The sequence below is a fragment of the Galeopterus variegatus genome, unplaced genomic scaffold (genome assembly GCF_000696425.1).
Source record: "Galeopterus variegatus unplaced genomic scaffold, G_variegatus-3.0.2 Scaffold846, whole genome shotgun sequence".
Lineage (NCBI taxonomy): Eukaryota > Metazoa > Chordata > Mammalia > Dermoptera > Cynocephalidae > Galeopterus > Galeopterus variegatus.
This window is the reverse complement of record NW_007726957.1, coordinates 488906-495700: the sequence shown is the minus strand read 5'-3', so window position 1 is coordinate 495700 and position 6795 is coordinate 488906. Positions and strand designations below refer to the sequence as shown.

The following is a 6795-nucleotide window of genomic DNA, read 5'->3' as shown; positions in this document are numbered from 1 at the left end:
AAATGGGAGCCAAAAGTTCAAACATGAATAATATATGGTCACCACCCTCAAGGAGCTTAATCTAACAGAAGAGGTAACAAACAGCAATAGCTACATACAGCATACCATGAGATAGGTACAATTACATCCCCATTTTAGAGATGAAGTAATGGAGGTAAAGAGAGATTAAGTAACTTGCCCAAGATCACCCAGGTAGGAAGAACACACAGGTAAGAATTTCAATCATATGAGGCAATAAAAGTATAAGTGCCCTAGGACTGTCATAAACCAATACTGAGGCACAGGGGTCATTTTGGGCTGGGTAATTATGGCAGGATAAGAAAAGTAATGACATTTGAGTTGCATCTTAAAGAATGAGTGGGAGCTTTAAAGAATGGGGAGCAGAAAATGTATTTTAGGCATAAAAATGGTATTAAAATATAGCACAGTTGGAAAATAATTTATTGTAGAGATGGACTAAAGCTATTTTTCAACCCCAAGGAGAGAATACAGAAGGATTTTTATTATTCTTATGCCTTCATTCATTCAGTAAATGCTTATTAAGAGCCCTGTTATATTATAACACATTATTTACCTGGATCTAAAGCCTGTCACATTCTCATTCTCCAATAATATTTTGCAATTTTCCCATTTATCATTGGCAACAAAAAGTTATCAGATATTCTCCTGTATGTATGAAAAAAGCAGCAAGTGCTCAGACAAGCCAGTCAACTTCTTGTTGAGAACTTGAACTCAGAAACTGGGACACATGCTCATGTTTCTACCAATGGACACACATGCCTGACGACAGGTCCCCAGGTCACACATAAGCAAATAAACAAATGCCTGGGGCTGGGAGCAAACACCTTCTGCCACATTATATTAAACATTGCATATGCTAAGTCTTTTTCTTACAAATGAACGACTACCTAAAAATGTTGTACTTTAGTGGGGGTGGCCGGCGAGTCCCCGCGCAGAGGGTGCCAGAGGCAGGGGCTAGGAAATGAAGTTCCCAGGGTTTCCTCCAGGGCCGCTGTCTGGGCTGCCCATGTGGCTGCACCTCTGTTCATGAAGCCCATGGCTTCTAAATTCCTGTGTGCAGTCCTCATCAGGCTGCCCAGCTTGGGTAAGGGCACAACATGCCAGATGATCATCCAGAACTTTAGCCTCTGGCATCTCTCCAAAGGCCACTTCTTGTGGGAGAACATCAAGGTTTGCACGGAAGTTGGTGATATGGCAAAGCAGCACATAGAGAAAGGTTTTTTGGTTCCAGATCATGTGATCACATGCCTAATGATGTTGGAGCTGGAGGACAGGGGTAGCCAGCATTGGATACTAGATGATTTTCCAAGGACATTAGCACAGGCTGAGTCTCTGGACAGAATCTGTGACCTGGATCTAGTGATCAGTTTTGAAACACTTAAAGATCATCTCAGCTGATGTTGGATTTACTCTCCCAGTGGAAAGGTATATAACCTGGACTTCAGTCCACCTCATGTGCATGGGATTGATGACATCACTGATGACCATTAGTACAGCAGGAAGGTGATAAACCTGAAGCAGTTGCCGCCAAGCTAAAACAGTACAAGGATGTGGCAAACTCAGTCATTGAATTATACAAGAGGACCGAGTCCGTGGTGCACTCGGGAGAGTGCGGCCCTGGGAGTGCAGTAGCGCTCCCACCGCGGGTTCGGATCCTATATGGGGATGGCCAGTCACCGCTCACTGGCTGAGCGCAGTGCGGCGCACTCGGGAGAGTGCGGCCCTGGGAGTGCAGTAGCGCTCCCGCCGCGGGTTCGGATCCTATATGGGGATGGCCAGTCACCGCTCACTGGCTGAGCGCAGTGCGGCCGGTCTCAAAAAAAAAAGAATTATACAAGAGCTGAGGAGGGCTCCACCAATTTTCTGGGATGGAGACTAACAAAATTTGGCCCTGTGTTTACATATTTTTCTCAAACAAGATCACACCAATTCAGTCCAAAGAAGCATAGTGATCTTGCCCAATGGAAGAACCAGGAAGATATGGTCATTCATTTAATTATGCATGTAGTATTGGTGCTGTGTCCAAACTAGAAGCTAGCTGAGATAGCTTACAGCATCTTTTCTAGTTTAAATGGTGAACTGATAGGAAAACTAAAACAGAAAGCATTCATGAAGAGACCTCTGCTTTTCATAAGAAGGGTCACCTACCTACACATGTTTAAGGTGTCTCTGCACATGTCTCAAGCTCTTTACAAGAAGGCAAGCACAGGCAGATTCCAAATGGTGTATGACCTAAGCTTTAGCTGATTTTTGACAGCCATGTTGTTGTTTTAGTAACCTTTTTACACATGATGGTGGTGGTCTTCAGGTCTCTCTATCCCCCAAAGGCTGTTGAACCACAGCACCAGTAAGGCTAAGAATGCCAAGGGCTCCAGCCTGGGCTTTGTCCCAGGTTCTCTGGTGTGTGCACCCCTGATAACAATGGAATTAAATAAAGCTAATTGCTCTCAGTGGCTAATCCTCTGGTCTTGAGTGACTCTGTTTGCAATTCATTTTTTTCCTACTAGGAGTGACTCATCCTTTTCTGCATCTATGTTCTATAGAATCTCTCCCTTTAGACATCCTGGTATGAAAGGATTTAGTTTCTACTATTTTTTTTAGACTGTATTGTATTATTTTTTTACATCTGTTTTCTCTCTTCCTAGGCTATTAAATAATACAGATTGTTATTGCTTTTATCCTTCTCAAATTCCTCTTTTGAAGAACTGAGAGCTAGGAGAGCTAGAATCTCTTCATGCACCAGAAACTGAGCTATGCAGAGGGTCTTACTTAAACTGCTGGTCTGACTCTCACAGGTTGACACTGCTCCTTTTATTGTAAAAAATTAAACCCCCAACAGTCTTTTGGAATCCTCAAAACAAACAAACAAACAAAAAACATGGAAAAGATTCACCTACATAAAGGTTGAAAGATCATATCTTATGTATAGAATAAGACCGTATGGAATTACTGGACTAATAGAATAGTTAAGCTTTTTACTGAAGACAGCAAGAAGTGTTTTGAAAGTGCTGCTAAATGTTGATGCTGACAGTGTTTTTCTCCTATGAGTGACCCAAACATATTATGAATAGTTGGTAAAGGGGATGGAGCCAGTGGGGTTAAGGAAAATGTTTCACTAGCTGTGCCTAGAATGAGTATGACAGCTTTACAATTATGGGAAAACAAATACCTTTATTTATTTTATTTTTTTCCTATTCCAAAGATGCATTCTATGGGGTGATCATAATGTCTAGAAATATAGATACTAATATTTTGTCACTCGTAATGTAATATCAACAAGCCATCTGATTAAAGAAAAAAAAAGGATGCTGTAATTTAGAAATGCTAATTTCATGACTGACCTCATTTAGGGCCTGATTACTAAGGGAAGGGGGTAGATATGGTGCAAATAGAAGTTGTTTTAGAAAATGCTTTTGCAGAGATACTCCCATCCAGGTTGGGAGGGTTTGGGGGAGCAGCCAGAAAGGACTACAGAGTCTGGCTGAGGAGAGATTTGTTAAGAAACATTTGCAAAGAGGCTGCAGCAGGATACTACAGTCCTGACAGGCATTCTTCCCATCAAGGATGAAGGGCAGGGAATTGTGCTGAGAAGGTTTGAGGGAAAACTGGACAGAGTGTGCTAAAACCAAGGGAAATCTGTCATCGACAACAGACATGCTCCCCTAAAAAGCAAACCCTGTGACAACACACACCTTGCTACCCTGTCTATTACTGCACCCCTCACACATAGTGCTGCCTCAGATGCTCAGGTGTTCCACTATAGTAATTGCTTGAAAGAAGAAAGGAAAAAGAGAGAAGGGAGAGAAGGTGAAATAAGTCAATTTAAAAAGCCAGGTTGTGCTAAGTTATATCACACTGGTTTTTAAATGATGGAATATACATGGAATTTATCTTCCTTCCTGAAATTGGTAGCTTGAAGTTTCCTCACACTATGGGACTAATGATTTCCCCACTTAACTACAGAGTATGAGCTATGTGGATGAGCCACACCTGGAGAGAAAGCAGGATGCCCAAGAATCACCTTCGTGGCAGGAAGCCATCCTGCTCTTCATGAGTTCCTTCGGTAGAAGTACTTTGGCCTGTTGCATGTTCATTATAATCAGATTGAAAAAAAACTTCACAGGACCATAGGGTTCAAAGATGTGTTAAAAAATGTTTTGCATTCCAGGTGTTGGCTGAATGGAGTGCTCAATACCTGTCCAGGAAATAAGAGACGAGGATAAAAGGGAAGGAGGGAAAAGCAATAAAGATGGAAAAAAAAATTGGGAGAAATAGGAAAAGAAACAGCTAATTTAACCAAAAACCTCCAGAATTTAAAAACCTGGTCTCATAAAAATATTAAAACACAAAGCAACAATTTCATTAACAGCTAGTATTATGTTTTCACTGCATGAAATATTTTCTTCATTATATTTCAAACACTAGGATTTCAAAACTCTCATTTATAGCTCGTGGCTTCCTTAAATGTTCCATTTTCTTCTTCAACCTTTCTAGTCTCCAAAGCTGAGTTCCTCTGGTAAACTTGCCATGTATTTGCCTTGTTGCACGGAGACAGAGGAAACTCCTTCTTATTTCCTCATTCACTCAGTAAAAGCTTACTAAGAGCCTTCTGTGTGTCCCCAAATATGAATTGGTGCTTGATATACAACAGTGAGCAAAACTCATGGCGTTTATGGTCTGGGAGGGAAGGCAGACACTGATCAAATTATCGCACAAATATACAATAAACTATGCTTACTTTAGAATACACAATGGGGTTGTGAGAGGAGGAAGGACTGAGTTAGTCTAGACAGTCAGAGGGACTGACCAGGAGTCTGAACTGAGTCCCAAGAGTTCTCTGAGCTGGGCTGGGGAGTTAGTTGGAGGGAAAGGCTTGGTGCAACGACCTCAAGTGTGTATGGAGTATAATATATTTCAGAAACTGAAAGGCCTGTGGCTGGAACAAAGGGAATGAAAAAAAGAAAATGGCCTGTAGAGTGAGCAGGCGATCATGGAAAAATGTCATTCTACTGCTCTGAAAAGTCCAGTGCAGAAGGGTGTGTCCCTTTGGTCCATACACAGGACATGGTGGGTGTAGCACACTATTTGGTAACTAACTGTTTCTAGCTCCTCCCTACCCTAGAGAGTAATGACCCAGATTTTTTTTTTTTCAGCTTGATCATGTGCATTTTTGCTATTTTATTATTTTAAGCAAAATACTGATTTTTTTCACTGCCAAATGCAAAACAAGAGCCATGTCCTAAAAAAAATAAGTCAATCAAAAAGCCAATATATCTATGTTCCTGGAATTTTTTTCCTCATTTTTCATATTTTGAATCTAAGTTTAAAATAAATTTAGGCATAAATTGGCTCAAGAGAGAACTGCAAAGATAATAACAATAAGGAAGTTATTAAGGATTTGATATTCTGACATTTATATGCACATACCCTACAAAAAAAAACTCCAACAAATATGCCCTGGTGGCTTTTGTTCTATCCTAAACTCTGTGTATAGCTTCCCTGATATACAACAGCTTTAATACTTCCATTCTGATATCTGCAAGGGCCACTGCTCTGAAATGCTATGATCACCCAAAGTCAAAAGCTATTAAATGTCTATTTCTAAAATAAAAAGTTTGTACTCATCTCAGATGATGTCATTTTGTCTGGGCTTCTGCGTTCCCAAGGAGAACAACTTGAAATAAACAAGAATATAGTGTGCAAACTCCCAAGGTGACCAGTTATAAGGTAGAGTATGTGCAAGTTTTCTCATTTCTCTCAGAAACGTATGATTAGGAGGTGGGGAAGGTTGAAGGGGAATGGTAAGCAAGAGATTAAAGCATAAAAATAATAATAAAGATAAAATTACAAAATAAATTAGTGCCTTGAAATCTGGGAACAAAACTTAAAGCATTCTATATTTTTTAATATATGAAAATATGTGCTTCACTTGTACATGAAAGAGATGACCAAAATACTATAAACTATGACTATAGGGTTATTGTTGACTTGGTGCACTGTTTCTATACTTTTACAGAAAGGGTGTCCATTCCCAATTAGAAAGTATCCAATCACGTTTTTAACTATGAAGAAACCTTTCTTGGCCAAAGATTGAATTCCTTGCTAGGTGGTGGTTTGTATGGAAAAGAAACCCCAAGTCCTACATCACTATATGAAAAGAACAGTTCAGATTTAACTGTTTTTCTTCACTACCACAACAAAATAAGGAAACAAAGACACCAGTCATTTTAGAGTATATTTTGGATAGAACCACAGCTTCTAAAATTAAAACCCTAAACCATTTTGCATGTTGGAAAATGTAAACTGTTAATGAATACTGCACCATATCAGTTTCCTGTTCCAGTTGGCTCTCTGTCAGGTTGGCAACAACTCAAGAGACTGACGAAGAGGTGCAGGCATATGTCTTGTGTTTAAAAAAAAGGGGGGGAGGGGGAGAAAAAATAGGCAGCTTCATTTTATAAACACTTCAGTGAAAATTACCATTCCATTTGGGACCAATTCAGTCCAGGTGTTAAGGACAGAATAAACAGGCAACACATAAAGGCAGAAAAAGTCAGGCTGCTATGGGAATTACATTCTTGGTTACATTTACAACTAAATTTTGAAATACAAATCATTATTACACATACATTTTCCTTCTGGTTTTAAAAATGTTAATCTTTCATTGTCACGTCATAAAATAAGTCAAAGCCTAGAGCCCATGTGTCTCTTTTTAATTTTTTTTTTTTTTTTGCTGCAATTTTAGTCAGACATGATTGTGCCTAAACGTTTTTT

General features: G+C 39.7%; 1 pseudogene; it reads left to right on the top strand.

Annotated features, from left to right (window-relative positions):
- Positions 1 to 1056: 1056 nt before the first annotated feature.
- On the top strand, positions 1057 to 1970 carry LOC103590625 (annotated as a pseudogene).
- Positions 1971 to 6795: the final 4825 nt, after the last annotated feature.